The 22,116-nt window shown below is 44.0% G+C and overlaps 1 long non-coding RNA gene across 1 annotated transcript; it reads left to right on the top strand.

The window, feature by feature from the left end:
* Positions 1–16,039: 16,039 nt before the first annotated feature.
* On the top strand, positions 16,040–19,827 carry LOC123159592 (uncharacterized). Its single transcript, XR_006479796.1, has 3 exons — positions 16,040–16,244; positions 16,343–16,407; positions 19,466–19,827. It is a non-coding gene; the product is annotated as an uncharacterized lncRNA (long non-coding RNA).
* The last annotated feature ends 2,289 nt before the right edge of the window (positions 19,828–22,116 follow it).

The following is a 22,116-nucleotide window of genomic DNA, read 5'->3' as shown; positions in this document are numbered from 1 at the left end:
ATCCATCCATCCGTCGCCGCTACATCTACCCGTACAGGCTATAATACATCCATCCATTCTGCCCTACAACTCCATCCATCCATGATCCATCCATCCGTCGCCGCTACATCTACCCGTACAGGCTATAATACATCCATCCATCTAGCCCTACGTAGATGTGGGAGTTCGGCCCTACATCCGTCCATCCATCTACCTGTCTGTATACATCTACCTGACTACATCCATCGATCCATTGATCCATCCATCAGATGTGTACTGGAAGTTCGAACTACATAACTACATCCATCGATCCATCCATCCATTGATCCATCACATGCGTACTACTGAAGTTCAGAGAGCTGCGGCTAGGGATTGGAAGGAAGGAGGTACCTGCTCCGGCTCGTCATGTTCCACGAGAAACCAGGGGAGGCGCGTCCGTCTGCGTCCGGTGTGATGAGGAACGGTCGCGCCGCTCCGTCGTCGGTGCCGAGTCCGTTGTTGTCGGTGTGGCGAGGAAACGCGGCGTCGCTCGTCGCCGTCGATCCAGATCTGCGGCGTGGTGAGAGAGGGGCGAGGCGGCGCAGAGGAGAGAAAGGGAGAGACGAGAGACTGGCTTTGTGTTGCTCGTGCCCTAATGCTGCGCTAGCCATTGCGATGGACGATAGAATTGGGCTGGGCCGCAAGCGAGTCACCGAGCTGGACCGGCTGAAACTCGGCTCGGCTCGGTCGCGAAACGGGCCTGTTTTCAGACCTCGGCCCGCTCGATTATCCTATCGAGCCGAGCTGGAGCGAGCTTCGGGCCGAGCCGAAAAGCTCGCTCGTACGTCCAGTCCTACTCTCCACCTGCAGTGAGCAAGCGCGCGCTTGGTCGGTCGGCTGGCGTTAGACGGTGAAGCAGTCACAGGTTTGCCCGGCTGCACGGGTAGATGGAGAGGTGAATCGAGGGCCAACTGTGGAGGCGGAGGGATGGTGAGAGCCAAAGTGAACAACGACGAGACGGAAAGGAACGCGAGGTGTCGTTGGAGGCTGGCTGTGAGTGGAGGAATTCTTCATCGGGGCTGGCGCTATATATATGCTCGGGCCGGACCTATCTTTGGAATTCTGCGCCATTGATGACAGATCGGACAGTGAAGAAGGGCCGGGTTGATAGGAAACGAGCCTAGGGTTGAAAATGCGAATGATAGGCAGGTGGTTGAAATTTGAAGACCGGAAGGGCGGGGCGGGAGAAATTGGTCCATTTTTTTTGTTTGAGTTGTATTTTGTCCAAACGTTTCTTTTTTGAGTTGTATTTGGTCCAAAAGTGAAGGTTTCAATTCACCAAAAAATTCAAAATAACTATTATATTTAGCTGGGTTCCAGCTGCACGTTGCCATCAAATGTGAGGTCGAATATGTCACCCTTTTCTGAAATAGCGATTCCGAAACAGACATTAAGTGAAAGACCTTTAGATGTGAGTCAGACTAGAATGGACTACATTAGCAATCATTCCCTGGAATAACCCAATTGGACGATACCTACTATCACTAGTAATTTCATGATGCAACAAGCTCATGTACATGGAAGAAAATAAGGATATACTATATGACATCCATACTACAAATCCAAGAGATAAGTACTACAACACAATGCCCCAAATATTATTATAAAAATATTTCATGTTAAGACAACTAATAACTTTTTATATTAAATATGGTCGTGCAATGATTGCTGCTCTACATTTTTTCAGATTATTCTTATTGAATTAAATTAATATACAGATATCATCAGCCATGAGTTACTATAGTTTTCTATACATTTGGATACTTCTAATACTGTCTAGAGCGATCGATATACCAGAATTCAAGGCCGCGATCACCCGTGATATCTTGATAGAGATCAATGTTCATGCCCCCCTCGAGACAAAAACTACTGAAGCCGTCAGGGATTTGATTGCCAGTGGCCATTTTAGTTCAGTTCTAAAGGTTAAAACAAACTTTGTTCATGATATACTACAACAACTGTGCACTTGGATGACATCAGAGCATGGACTTTGATGATTTTTCAGCATCCTTCCATCCTTGATCCTGATTTCCTGAATTTGGAATTTGCATATTTCACACTTCTTCTCTTTGCACTAAAAATTGTAAAAACACCGATGATTGAGCAATATTTTCTCTCTTCACCTCAAAACAATTATCTCAAACGCCACACCAAACAACATATTTATTAACTAATGGAGTAAACTGATTACATGATTTCTACTCAAAATACATTATGGTAACATAAGACAAGAGTGCACCCCACACCGAAACAGAACACATGGCAAGAGTAAAAAGATTACGTGACGGGTAAAAACAAACAACATGATGATAAACAACACCACAGTAAAACCATTACATGGCAGTGACACACGAGAATAACAATGAAAATACATTTGCAATTAAAACTTATATGATAGATAAATTCAGATTGCCTCTGGATTATGATGGCGCACGACTATGGGCTCTCGGTGCATATTACGCACAGCCGAGGCTAAACAGCAGGAGAATCAGAAAAATACCACGGCTTGGCGAAATTGTCATCAGTCCCTTCTATTGGAGCACTAGGAGTGACGGGAACGACGAATAGCTTGGGTTTCTTGAACACCAGAGGTGGCAAGACAGAGCACGTAGGGGTTCCCTTGAGGAGCTTAAGCAGCTTTCGGCCTGCGCCACGATCTGCATCTGTCAGATCGGCTGTTGTGTATGTGGAGCAGGTGTGTGCGCCGGCTGCAGGCTGGGACGTGCTCATGCTGGAAGCGGCATGTGCAGGAATAGGTATGCAGGCACCTGCGGGGTGTCGCCGGCCTTGCGCTTTAAAGGGGAAGGGAAAGTAAACTATCAGCTTGGGCGACGGTTGAGGCGGTGCTGTGGGGTCTGGTGGCAACGTAACGACCTGAAAGAGCAGTGCATTGTGATCGTGGCTGCGGTGCCTCGTTGCAGATATCACCTCGCGTACGTACGTTTCAGCCTCACTTGAACCTCGGCGCGTCACCATGAACGGAGTGTGGTTATTAACACTGACAAAAAAAAATATATCATGGCGTGCACGTATAGAACCGCCTTGCAGTTTGCATTGTTCCTTTTCACTTTTGTTTGGTTGTATTTTTCCCAGCTTATACTATTATACAAACACTGCTTTCTCGCTGATTAACACGACAAAAGATACATGTGATGGCCTGTACGTAAAGGGGTCAAGCACACTAGTACATCTTTCATTGCTGATTTTACTATGGCGCGTCCTCGGTCGAAAAGCGCCACATACGGGCACGTTACACGTCAGCCAAGCTATCATCTGATGCACCAGATTGGACAGAGACCTAGATTACCTGCGCTTAGCTGATGTGAGGGCATATACAATACATAGCCTCAAGGTGATGCCTCACATGCCACGTAGGATCTGTTAGGATAATCATGACTTGACCGTGCATGCATATGGTTGTGTGGACAAGCTAGCTATGTGTGCCTTGAACGACTCGTATGCGTGCGTGAGTTTGTTAGATGCATGCAGGTTGTTAGCTAGCTTTGTGGAGTGGGGTTAGTGGCAGGGTGATCAATTCGTGCGTGTGTTAGTGGCCGGTGTGTGGCCGTGGTCGGGTCATGTGTGCATGTGAGTATCGGGTATAAAAAGCCCTTCATGTAGTGCTTGAAGCGGCACCGGTATGAGCCGAGTGTAGCCATGTAGCCACTGTAAGGAAGAAAAGGATTGGGGCGTTCGTGCGCCTGTGGCGGCGTTCGTGCGCCGGCCGGAAAATCTTGTGTCCACTGTTCTTCTTCTTCCACCTCTGTCCGGCGAAGAGGAGAGGTAGCTAGAGGGCTGCGGTTCCAACAATTGGTATCATGAGCTTGGTGTCTTGGGCGTGTTTGCCGTGTCGGAGGCGTGGCAGCGATGGCGGCGCTCGCCGGCGGCTGCGCGTTGGAGCTCCGGGTCGTGTGTCGGCCTATGGAGGTGGGCGGCGCTGTGGCTGCCATGGCGCGTGGCGGAGGCGGCGGGCGGTGACGTCGTACGTGCGGCAACCGCGGAGGCCGCCGAGGCGCTGCGTGGTGGCGTGGCGGCGCAGCACGGCATGGCGGCATGGAGGTCGCGGCGGTGCAGGGCAATAAGACGCGGCGACGAGCCGGGCGCGACTGGTGCGTGTTATGGGTGCGCACTGGACGCGTCGGGCGCGTCGGGACCGTGGGAGTGGACCGCGTCGAGACGCTGGACCTGGTTGCGCAGATCGCGTACGTGCGCGGCGGGAGCGCGGGCCGGGAGCGCGGGGACGTGGGGAGTGCGCGCGAAGGGCACGGCGGTCGCAGAGAAGAGGAGGTCGCGAAGGACCTGCGTGGTGGCGCAGAGGTCGCGACAGCTCGGGGCGACAACCGTGGAAGGTGCGTGGCACGGAGGCGCGGCGTGGCGGCTGCCATGGCGGACGCGGAGGCGGCACGCGGTGAGCGTCTGGTGCTGTCGGGCTCGTCGGGCGCTTTGGGTGCGCGCGGGACGTGCGGGACGCACTGGTGCAGTCGGGCTCGTCGGGTGCGCGCGGGACGTGCGGGGCGCAGAGGGACGCCAGGCGTGTGTCGCCGGCGGAGAAGGAGATCGGCGTATGTCGCCGGGGTCGTGACGGAGCACGGTGCGACCGGCGTCAGTGCGTCAGGTCGGGTCCCTGGCGGTGTGACCGGCGTCGATGCGCCAGGTCGGGTCCGTGGGCTGGGTCACGGCCGTGACAACGACGATTACGGAAGCTGCAACAACTCCGACGACGGCAAGTCAAGATTAAGGGAAGAATGTTAGGATAATCATGACTTGACCGTGCATGCATATGGTTGTGTGGACAAGCTAGCTATGTGTGCCTTGAACAACTCGTATGCGTGCGTGAGTTTGTTAGATGCATGCAGGTTGTTAGCTAGCTTTGTGGAGTGGGGTTAGTGGCAGGGGATATGACGTAAAGTAGGTTTGGATAGGGAAGCGGGATCCTCTCCAGGAGGTGGGTGCTTGAAGAGAAAAAGTGTGGTCCGGTGACAAAAGCTGAAAAGGTTGAAGTGAAAAGTAGAGATACATGTGTACTAAAGTCTTTATTTTCTATTTCTTAATGAGGCCCACTAGTGATAGCTTGCATTGGGGAGAAAAAATAAATGTAGGTGCCTCAAATTACTTTTTGTCATGGGGCATATGTATCCATATGCCACCATTGTACATGCCCTGAACCACACTTTTCTGCTGCTTATACATGTATTGTGTGAAGTTTGTCTTTTCTTAAACGGACGTTGTTGTTTCTTCTAATGATTTCTTTCCAACGTGGTTAAGCATCAATGTTAAGTTAGAAATTTAAGTGTCTACGGAATTTTCAAAATAAATTAAATTATATTTTCTGTTAAAAACACATCTCAAGTCAGATTGTTAGATTCACCCTAAAAAAAGTCAGATTGTTAGATTAATATTAGGTATTTCTATTTTTAACATTTCCATAAACATATCTTCAGAAAGTCTTGTAGCATTGTAGAGTTTTTCTAGAAAAAAGGCTTTCGGGTATCGTCAACGCTATCCCCTAAAGCGGACCTAGCTAGTGTCCAACCACGATAGTGATACAGGAGCCGGCCATCCAACCCTATCCATCATACATCTAGTCACATTTTAAATGGTATTTGAACAAACCGACCGATCATTTAAGCCGGACCAATTTCATGACATTTTTAACATATTTCATTTAACAAAAGTGTACATGACATTTTTTAATATAAAATGTTAACTTAGTCGAAATCTTCGCCAGCCGTGGAGGCGTCCATGTTCCATGTACTGTCTTCCCCATGTCCAGCATCTTTGCCGGTTCTGCGCTCCGGGAAGTGAAGCTGGTAGTCGCCGGCCATAAAGAATAAGACATGGGCCACGGACATGCCCGCAAGGACACGAGCGCATCCGTCTCCCATGTGCTACTCTTCTTTGTCGAATTCCATTGCTTGGACGTCGCCCATCGATGTAAGGTCCACGATAGATGTGGACGGGCCGGACTCGTGGTCGTTGTGGCTCGATGGGAACCGTGGGTGATGCGGAGCACTGCATGTGGTTTCGTAAAGGTATCAAGTACACTAGTACAACATGTATTGCTGATTTTACTGCTTTCATCGCTTTGCCGTTTCTGTTCTCGCGCGGATGCATGCGTCTCCTCGGCCGAGCGCGCGCTCTCGTACCTAAAAGGCGCCGGATACGGGCACGTTACACGTCAGTCTAGCTTATCATCTGATGCCCCGGATGAGGATGAGGTAATCAGACCTAGATTACGTGTGCTTAGCTGATGGGAACCACACTTTGCTGCTGCTTATACATATATTGTGTGAAGTTTGTCTTTTCTTAAACGAATGTTGTCTTTTCTTCCATTGCATTTCTTTCCAACGTGGCTAAGCATCATTGCCAAGTTAGGAATTTAACGGATTAAGTAATTTTCAAAATAAATTAAATTATTTATTCCGATAAGAAAACATCAAGTCTGATTGTCAGATTAATATTCCGTATTTCTATTTTTCTCATTTCCGTAAACGTATCTCCAAAAGTCTTTTGGCATTTTAGAGTTTTCAAGAAAAAGGGCATTAGGGTATCTTCAACGCTATCCTCTAAGACGGAGATAGTATCCTCTAAAACCGAAATAGTTATTGAAGTCCTGATGCACCATAATTCTGGCGTATCGGATGAGAATTTACCAAAAGTATTATACAGATAGTTCAACAATAGTTTTACACAATAGCCGTGAGCTCACACCAAGCGACAACACACGACCTCATGTCACCTGCAGCTGCTGAACTCCACTCGCTACCTCATAGACCTAACCCTCCATTGTTCCGCATGCTCGCTCAGCTGCTTTTGCCGCCACCAGTGGCATTGAATTCATGACTAAGGTTTTTCTCAATTGCTCATGGCCTAGTTGTATTGCGCATGTTTTCATCTGTTTTTAACTTTTTACAGTGGAAGTGTCTCGATTTATTTATATATTGACTATAGTAGACATGAAGACTAGATGTGTGCTGGACTAGGTTGTGGACCGCGTTCCAAATATTTGTGGGCACCATATTCTGACACTGAATCTGCCCATGTTGTAATATAACAAGTTAAGCACCAATTTAAGTTATAGAATGGTGAAGGGGTCAATTGATTGTTTAATTTCGGGTTGATTCCTTCACCCAGATTTGTACAACTATTCTCTCTCTTAGTTCCTTGGTTTTGTGGAGAGTACTTATTGCTGTTCTTGTGTAAACATTATTTGATTTTCACATGAAAACTTCCTTACTCATAAAAATAGCAACAATGCCTACTGAAACAAGTGGGCTGGTTGAGATGTTCCATGATTCCCTTATAACGACTTCAAAGAGCGGTGTGTCGTGACCATGGCTGCGGTGCCTCGGTGCAGCGATCACCTCCTTAACCAGTCTGGCCGGCGGAGGGTAGGGGAAGTTGAGCTTTGCCTTTATGCCCTTCAGCTCCCTAGCCGCGAGGTCGTAGGCGCACGCGGTGACCTCGGGGGAAGAGTACGTCCCCAGCCACAACTGTGTCTTCGTCACCGGGTGCTTGATCGTTGCCGTGAACTTGCCCTCCCCCGTCTTTCTCACTACAGTTAACTTGCTGTTCTCACCCGCCGCTGCGGCTGCCATGGCCTTCACGACAGTCGAACGGAGGCAGATGCCCTTTGAGGTAGATGCCGGATGTGTGCAAGATGATAGATTTTAATAGCGGGTTTGGCGCAGCTTACCTAGCCGGCATCATGCCGTGCGTCGCGTACGTACGTTTCAGCTTCACTGGAACCACGCCGCCTCACCAGAAATGGAGAGTGGTTATGAACACTGACAAAAAATACATATGATGGCGTGCACGTAAAGCTTGCATTGTTACTTTTCACTTTTGTTTTGGTTGTATATCTCCTACTCCCTCCGTCCCATAATATAAGAACATTTTTGATACTAGTATTAAAACGTTCTTATATTATGGGTCGGAGGGAGTAGCTTATACTCGTATACACGTTGCTGGTCAGGCGTCTGCTTTCTCGCGCGTCCTCGCTTGGAACGGAACACGACAAAAGATATATACCATGGCGTGTACGCAAAGGGATTAAGTACACTAGTACAGCTTGCATTGCTGATTTTACTGCTTTCATCGCTTTGCCGTTTCTGTTCTCGCGCAGATGCATGCGTCTCCTCGGCCGAGCGCGCGCTCTCGTACCTAAAAGGCGCCGGCTATGGGCACGTTTCATGTCAGTCTAGCTTATCGTCTGATGCCCCGCATGAGGATGAGGTGATCAGACCTAGATTACGTGTGCTTAGCTGATGGGAACCACACTTTTCTGCTGCTTATACATATATCATGTGAAGTTTGTCTTTTCTTAAACGAGTGTTGTCTTTTCTTCCATTGCATTTCTTTCCAACGTGGCTAAGCATCATTGCTAGGTTAGGAATTTAACGGTTTAAGTAATTTTCAAAATAAATGAAATTATTTTTTCGGATAAAAAAACATCTCAAGTCAGATTGTCAGATTAATATTCGGTATTTGTATTTTTATCATTTCCGTAAATGTATCTCCAAAAAGTCTTATAGCATTCTAGAGTTTTTCAAGAAAAAAGGCTCTAGGGTATCTTGAACGCTATCCCATAAAACGGACATTAGTATCTGTCCACGGACAGTGATACAGGAGTTGGCCATTCAACCCTATCCATCAAACGTCCGGTCATACTTTAAACGGTATTTGAACAAACTAGATGATCCTTTAAACCGGTCTAAATTCATGACATTTTTTGCATATTTCATTTTAAAAAGTGTACATGACATTTTTTAACATAAAATGTTAATCTAGTCTAAATCTTCGCTAGGCGTGGAGGCGTCCTTGTTCCATGTCCCGTCTTCCCCATGTCCGGCATCTTTGCCGGGCCTGAGCTCCACGAAGTGAAGTTGTGGCTCACCGGCGATGAAGAGTAAGAAATGGGACACGGGCATGCCCACATGGGATACGGACCCCTTCTTCTCCCATGTCCTACTCTTCCTTGTCGAATTCCGTTGCTTGGATGTCGTCGGTCAATGTGAGGTCCAAGATGGACGTGGAATGGGCCAGACTCGTTGTCCTTGTGGCCCGACGGGAACCGCGGGTGACGCGGAGCTGCCGATGTAACCGTTCCCGTCGCGATCGCCTAAGCCGTCGTGCTCGCCTCCATTGTTACCGCGTTGCAGCCGGCACAAGCGCTGCACGTGCTCCCGTAAAGCCCTACCTGTTGTTCGATGAAGTTCGGCTTCTCCGAGGCCATGGCCGCCGTGGCCTCCCCGCTTGCGAAGTCCCCATAGATTTTGGCCCTCAGCCAGCCGGTAATGCGGGAGGTTGGAAAGGTTGTAGCCTTGCTCCTCCAGCGCCAGCCAAAACATCAACACTGGTGGTGTCGGCTGCTCCTCCGTCATGAAGATGTTGAAGTGTGGTTTCGCCATGGACTTGTGTGAGCGGGGGCGCCGGCTCATCGTCACGTCGTCGTCTCTCACCTCCGCCGAACCAGCCTCTATTCGTCACACATGACAGTGCTGCTAGTCAGCCGCAAGCTTGGGCAACTCATGCTTCTTCTCCGCCAAGAGGGTCTCCCACTTTGCTCTAGAGCTTGTCATGGCAAAGGTGGTGCACAGAGGAACGGAAATGGACATGGTGTGGTGCGGATCATGTTGTGTGCGGCCACGTATAAATAAAGGGCATCGACCAAGCCAAACATCAAGTTGTTTCAGTGCAGACACTGGACTGGGTTTCTCGGCTATCACGTCTGTTTAATGTCGACACATAGATAGATGAACAGCCGACATCAATGCAATAGATAGTCATCTCGTCACCCCATCCGGTCATGTCTCTCCGGCATTGAACAGGCGTGGAGACCATGACGTGACGGGGGTGGCGCACTCAGCCAACACTCCCATTCAATGATGGCTCAAGTGACCGGTCGCGTCCCCTCTAGGCTGGCCTGAATGTAGCGTGGAGAGTGGAGATGCAGTTGCGCCGGAGATGGCGCGTGCTCGAGAGAATATTTTGATTGGACCGGGGTGCCGAACTAGTACGTTGTGGGGGTTTGTAAGCCTGCTCACCTCCCCCTGGTTTGCATCCAGTTGGTGGGATTTCGGACAAGCCAATGCATCCGCACATCAATGGGTACATCGTGGATGGCTTGCTGCTCCAAGACACCTCGATGCCCTTAGTATTTACAGATAGCCGGCACACTAGCCAATACTTGTATGCACGTATTGCATTCTTCAATTCATATTTTCACTCTTTAATCCACACCATAACGATCAATATATACTGTCAGTTTGAGTTAGTATTCTGTACCACATCAATAAGATGGCATGCTAATGACATGAGTTTTTCTAAGATGCATGACTTCGATAAGCACATGACTAATTGTGATGTGCCAAATATTCATGTCTTGGTGAGGTTGGTGAGTGCATGTTGTAAGACTTAAAGGTAATTGATGTGATGCATGGCTAAAAAATAGTGAATGCTGACATTGAACACTTTTTGAGGTGGAGGGCTGCGCATGTTGAGAGAATTGCTTGTGGTCAGGACTAACTTTTTAAGAATACTTTGCTTTTAGTGGGAATGAACTTTTTAGGAATATAGGATTTAGGAAGCCACAAAAATTGATTTTTTCTCAAAGGTAATAGATAATTACCAAGTATTCTTTTAGATGACACTTGCAAAGTGTTCCTCGCATATGCAAGGGCACCATCTTTAATTATTGTGATCAAACTTTTAAATGGTTAACTTCTTTTTATGATTTCCTGTATGTTTTCATTATGGCAAGTAAACAATACAATCTTTGTGTTAAATAAAATATCACAATTGTAGAAAAGAATTTAATCATGCCTTTTTTAGGATCATTTTTTCATAATTTTATTTGTATGAGCCATAATGGTAAACACTTCCTAAAAGATGAACAAATAACATTGTCCAATAGAGTACAATTTTAAAAGGCTTAATCACATTGTACTCACTTAAGCAGCACCACTAAAGGAATACAATTTGTTTGCCACATCAAGAATCCATAACATACAATAGTACTTGTCAAAAAGAATGAGAACACTTCATAGACAATACATATTTAATTATATCAAAAATAAAATAAAATATAACAACTAATATGGGTATAAATATTATTTTCATACTACTTCGTCAAGTTAAAGAGGAAAAAACAACATCTTCCATAATATTCCCATAAATAATGATGGAGAATTGACGCATTATTACATTGTATACATCAAACATAAAAAAACTGTGATGAGCCTGCAAAAACGTTATGAACTATAATTGGGGATAGTCCAAAAATGATCGTTATCAATTTTTTAAATCATAAAGATTCCGGTAAATCATGTTGAATCAATTAACCCATTATTCCTATATAAAGAATGCTAAAGTGCGCGCCTTCCTAGGCTTTTCGAGGGTGAGGAAAGGCTCCTGCCCATCCATTGCCAGTTGGCTAGCGATAGGAGCCTCGTGGGGCGGCTCCGGGCCATCTGATCTGCCTGGACGGCTCGCAACCGGGCGACCCAGTTGGAAGCTCGATGACGGGTGGCCCAAGGGCGCGTGATCTCTATAGTCAGCGTGTGTCCATGACATGTGGAACCAAGGCGCATGATCTCTACAGTCGGGCGAAGAAAGCCTCCCAGTCGTCCGTTGCTGGGTAGATTGTGACAGAAGGCTCTCAGAGATGAATAAAATTAGTATCTTCAAGACCGTAATGTAATGTAGATATTACCTTATAGGAGATACTACAAGTTTTTTCAATCATTTTCATATTTCTGGTGATGTTAAGAATGACCGATGTACCAGAATTCAAGGATGCGACCACCCTGAGAAATATGTATATGGATCAACTTTCATACCTTGTTCATCTATATTAAAACAACCTATTTGTAAGTATGAGAGTATGGAATTTGATGATATTTAGGTGCTTGATTCTTGGATCTTATTCTATTATAGTGGTGAATCCTAATAACAGATTAAAATGCTATCACTACTGGGAAAAGGCTTATAGGTGGGGCACATTATTGGCGGGCACCGATAGGTACATGCCACCGCTATTTCGTCTAGACAGTGGTGGGTACAAAAGAGGGCTGACAACAGGGGTGGGTACAGAAGAGGGCTGACAACAGGTATTGGATGTGCACTAGCGGGCAAAACATGCCGCCCTCCACTAATAAATTCTTACCATGTTAGTCATGGGCTAAATGTTTCGGTGGCACACATATACTTGTCATCCACCACTGCTAGCTCATTTTGTAGTAGTGTATACTTTATAGAGTTTGTGGATCAATTATGCCAAAGTTGTGTATGACGCAACTTCCCGCTTAGTAGTGTAGGACAAAATTAAGAGAGACATTTACTTAGTTGTATTTTTTATAAAACATAATACTAAGAATATGCAGAAGAGTCCTGTTGTTTCCTAAAAAACATTTACTTAGTTGCTTACGAGTCTGCGCGATATGGTAGATAAGTTAGGACTTGTCTTTCCTGAAATTTAATTTGCAATATTTCATACGTATTCCTTTACTTTACAAAAACACCTAGGTATTTGAGTAATTTGATTTCTCCAGGCAATAAATACTTAAGTTATAATGCGTTATGCTGCTAACTTCGAAGAACCAAAATAGAGTAGACTATGCTTCAATACGAACATTTGATGGCAATAGTATTCCAAATATAAATCCGCTGTGTGTGTGTGTGTGCGCGCGCGCGCGTGCGTGCCTGCGTGCGTGTGGGTGTGCGTGCATGCATGTGTGTGACAAACCATTCAAAAATTACACGTGTCATAAATTAGTTGGATGCAAGGCTGGTACTGATATAAAGAACAATTGACAAACCAGATGTGCATAGAACGCTCACCAATGCACATGGGTTTAATGTCTGCGAAGCTTTTCACACAACAATGGGTTTTGAGTTATAGGGTTTCTATCTAAACGACTTTGTTTGGCACCGCTATGCACACATGTGAAGCTTTCTGCAATTGAGTTTTAGGGTTCTACGCAATTGGTTTGGGTGGCAACAACCAAATTTATTGCCAAAAAGTGGCCAAAAGTGGCATGTGAATTTTGACAAAGAAAGCATGAGATACAAGAAAGATGCAATTTATTATTGAGTGTCAAGATAGCAAAGCTTTTTTTTTTGCGGGGAAGGTTAGCAACGATTTTGACCTAGTAGCTATGTTATCTGGTAACCTGGTGCAAAATTCAATCATCTTGTTGCTTTTTTTAGGGAAACGGCAGGATTCTGCTGCATATTTGTGTTGCTTTTCATTTTTTTTATAAAAAGTGCATTGAACCAGAGAGGTTCAACTGGAAAAAACAACTATACGGAATGAGAGAAAAATCATCTTTTTGATCCTCCATACCCAGTAGGACTGAATCTTTCAAGAACATCATCGGTTATCCTCTAAACTTATCTTAGACTAACCTTACACAAGGCATGTGTAATACATCTAGATGTGGGTCATATTAGATCAACTACGTTTGCAATCCTAATCCCTCGAATAAACCAATCGGAAAGTACCTAAAATCACTAGTAATTTCATGATGCAACAAGATCATGTACGTGGACGAAAATAAGATATGCTATAATGCAAATCAAGAGATAAGTACTACAACAGAATGCCACAAATATTATTATAAAAATATTTCATGTTAAGACAACTAATAACGTTGTACTTCAAATATGGTCGTACAATCATCGCTACTATATATTTTTAAGGATTATTCTTATTACATAAAATTAATATACCGAAGACCTTCCACTACTTTAGATATCACCACACGAGTTAATTACTGTAGTTTTCTATACATTTGGATACATCTAATACTGTTAAGACTGATCGATGTACCGAAATTCAGGGCCGTGATCCCCCGAGAAATCTGGATAAAGATCAACGTTCATGCCGCCTTCATGACATCAACAAATGAAGCCGCCTGGGATTTGAATGTTAGTGGCCATTTGTAGTTCAGTTATAAAGGTTACAACAAACTTTGTTCATGATATACTACAACAACCTCACGCTTGGATGACATGAGTATGGACTTTTATGATTTTCAGGGTCGTTCGATCTTTGAGTATGATTTCCTGAATTTGGAATTTGCATATTTCATACTTCTTTGCTTTGCATCAAAACATGTAACAACATCGGTGTTTGAGAAATATTTTCTCCCTTCACCTCAAATCAATTATCTCAAACACCACACCAAACAAGATATTGATTAACTAATGGACTAACCTGATTATATTATTTTCATTCAAAATACATTATGGTAACATAAGACAAAGAGTGCACCCACACCAAAACAAAACACAAGACAAGAGTGAACAGATTACATGATTGGTAGAAGGAAACAACATGGTGATAAACAACACCATAGTAAACCCAATACATGGCAGCGACACATGAGAACAACAATGAAAATACATTGTAACTTAAATGATATATAGATTCAGATTGCCTCTGGATTATGATGGCACACGACTATGGGATCTCGGTGCATATTGCGCACAGCCGAGGCTAAACAGTAGGAGAATCAGGGAAATACCACGGCTTGGTGAAATTATCATCAGTCCCTTCTGTTGGAGCACTAGGAGTGACGGGAACGACGGACAACTTTGGTTTCTTGAACGCCAGGTGGCGAGACGGAGCCCCTAGGTGTTTACTTGAGGAGCTTAAGCAGCTTTCTGCATGCGCCACGATCTCCATCCGTCGGATCGGCTGCTGTGGCTGTGGAGCAGGTGCGTGCATGCGCGTTGGCTGTAGGCCGAGACGTGCTCGTGCCGGAAGCGGCATGTGCATGAAAGGATATGCTGGCACCGGTGGGGTGTCGCTGGCGGGTGCTTCAAAGGGGAATGGAAAGTAAACTTCCAGCTTGGGCGGCAGTGGAGGCGGTGCTGTGGGATCCAATGGCTGTTGTTTAATGGTTAATTGAGTATGAAGTACAGAAATGCGTAGATGTCTCTAATTTTTGCTGGACTTTCTAGAATATTGTTCTTTCACCTTTTGTGCTTTTAGTACATAATAGATTCCTCATCTTGTTGGCTGTGAATTTATTGAAATGCTTCATCATTATACTGCTTGTTTCATTTGACTAAAGTATGAATAGAAATTTAGGACTTAGTTTGAGTACCACCGCGGCGAGGGCGGGCGAGAAGACGAAGAATCTCCAGGACATGATCACGGCGGTGATGCTGTACACAGTCATCATGTAGAAAATGTCGTACATGATGATGAGGAAGATCAAGATGAAGGGCATGATCATGAAGATGAAGATGCCGGAGCAGATGACGATGGAGGCTGGGTACAGGACCCTCATATTCAAGAGCTGCTTCTCAAGCAGACGGATAACGCAAGAGCTGCCGCCTGAGAGAAAGCCAAGCTGGATCAACTGGAGATAGACGCGGTTACTCCATTGTATGAAGGATGCAGGCCCGAGGATACCCACCTGAAAGTAACGCTCATGGCTCTGGAGATGAAGGTAAAACACAAAATGACCGACGCATACTTCGACGAGAACATGTCATTCTGGCACGAACGTCTTCCCAAGGGGAACAAGTGCCCGACCAGTTTCGAGGAGGCGAAGAAAATCGTGTGTCCTCTGGATTTACAGCACGTGAAATACCATGTGTGCATGAACAATTGCATCATTTATCGGGACGAGCACGCGGAGTCTACCATATGTCCGGTGTGCGGCGTCACTCGATACAAGAAGAGGAAGAAAGCTCCTCGAAAATCGGTGTGGTACTTTCCGATCACTCCTTGTCTGCAGCGGTATTTCGCGGACCCTAAGGTAGCAAAGCTCCTGCGTTGGCATGCGGATAGGGAGGAGAATAAGCGGGAAGATGACGGAAATGATCCGGAGATAAATAAAAAAGACAAGATGCTGAGTCACCCTAAGGATGCAAGTCAGTGGCAAGCGTTGAACTTCAAATACCCAGAATTTGGGAAGGATCCAAGGAACATCGTGCTGGGCGCGAGCACCGATGCAGGTGGGGCTGGAGGAGGATCAGCCTCTAGTAAGCTCCCTCTAGTAAGATATTGATTGTACTCAGTTTGTTGATGTGGTGTGAAAAGAAAAAACAACTTGCACGATACCTCATTCGAAGCACAAAGCTCACATAAAGCTGCAATACTGCAGTGCTTGCCAAGTGTATTTAGTGCTGATTGCATTTGGCACTGTACATATCCTGGATATCCATCCTGTCATTGGGTAGAGCAAATACTGATTAGATTTTTTTCAGAGGTATGTGTTCCACATTTATGACTGTTCTGATCGGGAGGTGCTACATGTCACAACATCATTAGCTGAATCTTTGATTCTGTTATCTGTTTTCTGTTCAGGAATGATGTGGTATGCTAGTTTTACCATTGCATGTGCAAACTAACTTCATATCAGTTTTACTCAGGTATTTCTCTGTTTCAACAGCTCTGTTAAAATCAGATGCTAATTATTTTTAATCCACTGTTCCTTTTTTTTGTATGTCTATGTTTGGTTTGAGCCTAAGTTGACCCTACGAAATATTTGGCACTAGCTAAAATTTGGCCGAGGTTTTGCTACGTTGACAAGAATATGAAATAGAGTTGGCAAGTTGGTACGGGCCTGCCAAAAAAAGTTGTAATCATTGAAAGAAGCATAAGTTGTTTGGCTATGGCCAATTTTTTTATAAGGCTGATTTTGGGTACCAACCAAACATACCCATAAGGCGCAGCATATGCCACCTGAGAAAGATTATTAGTTATCATGTCTGTTATTATGAAGTACACCATATGCTTCCCCTGTCCGTGTTTATAACTATATTTAAATAAATTTACGGAGTAGATTCTGCAATAGTTAGTTGACAGACTCACTTAGTCGGTCTGAAACTTTTAGGATTCTGCTTTTCATTGTTTTGAGGGTATGACTCAAAAACTTTGTCTGGCTTTGCTGTGTAATTTGACCAGTTATTTCCCCCTGTTCCTCCCGAATAAACCCTCCGCTTCTTGCATGTCTACTTTTACTTTCTGTAACAAAATTGGTCCAGGTAGGCTGTTTAGGCCCTCTGCTTCCTGCATGTCTACTTTCTGCACAAATTAGTATTTGTATACTGTTTTACATTTAGCATAATTTCCTTACACGGTGTAACTGTAGGGATGTCTTCTTCAATCATCTAAATATCATTGCTGCAGCCTGCTGACTGCAGGGTTTGTCTGCTTGATTCATTTGTGAAATTCTGAATACCATTAGCTTGAGTATGATGTACAGGTAGTTCTTTGGTGGGAGGTTCTTATTGCTACGAGATCCATCTTAGGTCAATATTCAATCAGAGCAATATTGTATGTTTATTTGTTTTTTCCATCTATGAATGCATAAGTGCTTCCTTTTGCCTTTCAGTACTCCACATGGGCTTCACATGGTAAGTAAAATTGATCAGGTGCATCCTGATCGAGCCATTGACCCCCTTGGAATTATATGTTCTGTGAGCAAGTTGACATACCAATTTCTCTGGTACAGTAGAACTTATTTATGGCTTGTTGGTCTCTTCTCGTCAAATGTTCTGTCAAATGTTCTGACCAAAGGTTTAGTGTTTATCCTTCATTTGCAAGAATACTAGGTGTCGGCTATGATTTTGAACACCGAGGGATAGACCTAGGAACAAATGAACCACACAAATTGCACAAAGAATTTCACTCGAATCACCAGTTACATATTTTAGACAAGTTAGTGGCTGGCCCATTGTATCAGTGTGCTATATTTGGTAGGCTTTGACATGAACTTTTGGAATTGCTGTGTTCCGGATGCATCATCATCATCGTCCTGACGGTGCACACAGACAGATACCCTTAGCCTTTCAGGAGGCTTTAAGAATGTAAAATTTGGTTGATTAGATCAATGTTTCAGCAATTTGAATTTGACCTATTCTCCAATCCATCCACCTGTTCTTTTTCCTGTGCAATATTCATATGCAGGAACCTTGCAGTGCGATTTAACTCATGAAGATGGTCGAATCATATTTCTGTGTGAACAAAGAAGCTGTAGTTATTTGTGTAGATGTTCGTATAGTGTACTTATGTACAGAGTTTGGTGGTAACATGCAAAAGGATTCAGATTTGTGAAGTTAACTAGGAGTAAATTATATGGTTAGAAACATGCCTTTTCTTGCTCACGGAGTTTCGGGTCCTGCAGAGGGCTGGGGTAGTACATATCATGACTGTTATGATGAAATAGCCATACACTTCCACTATGAGGTTTACAATATTCAAATAATTCAGGAAATAGGTTCCTGTAATAGCTAGCTGGCAAAACTCAGTCTGCCCTGCCACTTTTCTGTTTGTGCTGTTCTTTGTTCTGTGGGCCTGGCTCATAAACTTCACTAGGTATAACGTTTGCTAGTTGTAGCTCAATTTGGAGAGTAGTGAGGTGCGTGGCTGCTTTGGGGGTGTACTTCCTCGGGTTCTCTTGCCTGGGAAACCATTTGTGATTGTGTGCTCCTTGTGGTGACGCCCGACCAATTATTTATGCTGCCTACACCCCTCTCACCCTCTGTTTCTTCCATGTCTACTTTCTGTGAGAAAATCGGTTTAGCTAGGCGGCTGTTTTCGGTTTTCTGTAGTTTTCTTATAAATGTGACTATGGAGTATGATATACATGCAATTCCTTATCTGGTTTCTTTGCATCGAGCTCAATGTAATATCAATATTTTTTGCTGCTGCTGTCATCAGACATCCTCACTTCACCTCAAACATTGCTCCCAGTGCTCGCCGCTCGGGCTGTGGAAGATGCTCCACTCCTGAGATCTCCGACCATCTGTTCGTTGATTGCCCTTTTGTCGACTCGCAACATTCTCTGAAAAGAGGGCTTGAGACCTATGGATTGTTCAAAACCCACTTGCTCTTCACCCACATACCTAGAGCAACATTCTTATTATCCTCCTTTGGCTTGTCTGGTCTAATCTGCCATATTTCTCTTTGTCGGCGACATCCTTTGGCATTGTGATGAAGATATTGCCTTGTCTTGTCGAAAAAAAAAGATTCGATAACACTGCTGGCTCTTGGCTAACTGAAGCTCGAAGCTTCCTGCTGTCCCTTCTCTCCTGATTTTTTGTTTTGTTTTGATGGACACTGAGTTGTAGGCTTGAGCCGCCCTATTATTATTGGGCCTCTTCTGTCCTCCATAGATATATCCAGAGGCATGATACTGTCAAATCTTCCTCCGAAGAAATTAGTGATGCACTTGCCAAGGAAGGAGAAGATTTAGAGATGATGCTAACATGTTGAGAACTTGTATTAATGCTCCAATAATTCCTAAAGTTCAATATTATTCTCCACAAATGTATTTAAGTTAAACTACTTAATTTTATTAACACGCTTGGTGAGCGGCAATATTAGGAACGCAAACTCATTAATTCAATAGTTTTATCGTTGGTTTAACTCTTTGTATTTTTGCCTTTTTTGTTCACACTTGTATTTATGTAATTTATGTTTCAGGTCCAAACGGAGTAGAAAAACTGTACTACAAACATTTTCCAGGGTAGACAACATGTTGGTGCCTGAAGCCACTCTGCGGGGCACGACAAAGACGGACCGGGATCAGGAGACTTGCCTCTTGGCAGTCACGGCGTAACATGCGCGCACCCATCTGCCGTTCAAATAAGATCCAATGGCACTGAGTGGCCCAAGTGAAAACAAGCCACTTCGTTCCTGATCCAAAGATTAACTAGATATAATTAGCTCACGAGGCTATAATCTCCTTACTTGTAAATGATGTAGCCATGTTGTTTAATGAATAAAGCAGATTTAACTTTTAAAAATATAGTGGACGGTTTGCCAGAATAGAATCTGCATCATGCTTGCTGAATTTGTACTCATTCTCATTAAAACTGGGAACCGGCACAGATCAAGCATGCATCAATCGATTCATCAACACATCCAGCCATCAGCCACCCATTAGAGAGGTTAACAGAAGATCAATACTTGCACATCTTTAGGGCAGTTGACGATACAAACAAAAGATTCAATTTTCATCGCATTAGAGGTGAAACAGCGCTAACTAGTTAAGCTTTAAAATAGCTAAAAACAACACGAATAATCGCGAGTGGACATGCAGCCACGCGCGGCTGGTATCCACACCGCATGTTCTCCCATGATTCGTGCAGTTTGAATACGCATGAGCCGTATAAGGATTTTAACCAGTCGTATAAACATTCGGTGTTGCCGTGTCTTCTGCACCTGACACGCGCAGTAAATGGCATGCAAGGCAGTGGAGGGCATTGAACCGAGGCATGGGCTCTCACGCATTAAACCAGCGAGCTGCCAACCCTCACACATCCTTGACTTTCAGCATCTAGTCGTTGTAGCTCCAGAATTTGTACTCATTGGCCAGCAAAAATTTCACATTACCACTTTGTCACTTTACTTGTCTATGAAGATTATTAAACCTGAAATTGTACTGTTGTGCGGAATGGTTTGTCCATGTACTATGCGGTATAATTTGTTTATTATAATAAGTGTTTTGGTATTTGTACTATGAAGATTACCGAACAAAAAATCAGTTATTTCCCAACTGAACTTATCATCTTAAAGTTACTAAAAACAGTTCAGTACTATTCAGATTATTGTTCCTCACAATATGTTTATTATATTGCTGCCTGCTCAGTTTCACATTAGGTAATGTATTAATTAATTTCAGCACTAATGAATTAATTAAACATTTTCCAATGCCATGTTTTACTCATATAAAAAGCTTCCCGAAGAAATTTTCATCGGATTTTTTTAGTAATCATGAAAAGATAAAACTTCCTGGCGAGGGGACCGGTGGCGCGCTAGGTTTCATCCGAGTCACCACCTCATGGAGAGGGACGCAAGCGGATGTTTCCAAGACAAGACTTTGCGATATCTCACACAAGGTTACTTCTGATACAACACACATAGTGTCTCGTTAGTATTCACTTCAGTGATCTAAACGCTTTTATATTTCTTTATAGAGGGAGTAAACATGAAACACCTTTTATGCTATTATTAAATTCATTTAAACTTCCAAATTCCAATCAATATTATACAATTTTGTTCGTGCATTATCACTAAGATTTTCTTGTGACGCTTCTCCCGTTTTCTAATAGAACTTTCATAATCAGCCAACTAACAGACATGTATTTAAAAAATAATTCAAATAGACCTTATCCCGCGGTGCACGCCGGGATTAAATGCCCAATCACACACCGACACAACTTTTACCACGGCGCCAACTTGTCTATCGCCCCTGACCGTGTACTGTGGCTTTTTTTTGCGAGTGACCATGTACTGTGCTATCTATTCACTCTGACACATGCAGCACTGTCGTACACGACGTGCTCCAGTTAGCTATCCATTTAGTGCTCCAGAACGCATAATAACACTGCTGAAGATGCTGTTCTAGCCTGTATCGTGCGAGAAAAGCAGGCTATGCAGCAGAATAGGATCTACTCATAATACATATCTGAACCGACTCTCTAATGCAAGAAGTGGAGACAAAGAATAGCCGATATCAGAATGATTAAGGACGGGTCATCGTCGACGTATTTGTACTCGGGGGCAACAGTAATCTCCAGGTCTACCGAAAAAGGAAGAAGAGGAGGTGGGAATAGACAAATAACAGACAAATGCAACACAAATGCATGATAGGGCAATATGTGATGATGATATGCTCTAATGCATCCACTAAAATTTTAAAAGAAGAGGGAATATATCTGGCAATATTTTTCTAGCTCCAGATATGATTCGGTTAGTTAATCATGATGCAAAATGTCAAGGTTCATTATGTTAGAGGGGTTTGTCATGCATGTGGTTAACATATTAAGATTTGTTATATTTTTATGATCATTTGTCACATATAATTTGTTTTCATATGAGTTATAGATTATTTTATATGAATTTTCAAAGTTTAATTGAATTTGTGAATATTCTGGAATTATATTTAATATGAAATATTAAATAGGAAAACTGCTATGGGTACCCAAAAGTGTACTAGCAAAGGGGCACCAGAGGCTGATAGGGCGGGCACAATTGACTGCTTAGTCAGTAGTCAAGTGGGACTATTGACTGGTCAACGGGGTCCAGTGGGACACAACTATCATTGGCTGACATTTTAAACAAAATTACTA

This window comes from Triticum aestivum, chromosome 7B (assembly GCF_018294505.1).
Source record: "Triticum aestivum cultivar Chinese Spring chromosome 7B, IWGSC CS RefSeq v2.1, whole genome shotgun sequence".
Classification (NCBI taxonomy): domain Eukaryota; kingdom Viridiplantae; phylum Streptophyta; class Magnoliopsida; order Poales; family Poaceae; genus Triticum; species Triticum aestivum.
This window is presented reverse-complemented; position numbering and strand designations above follow the sequence as displayed.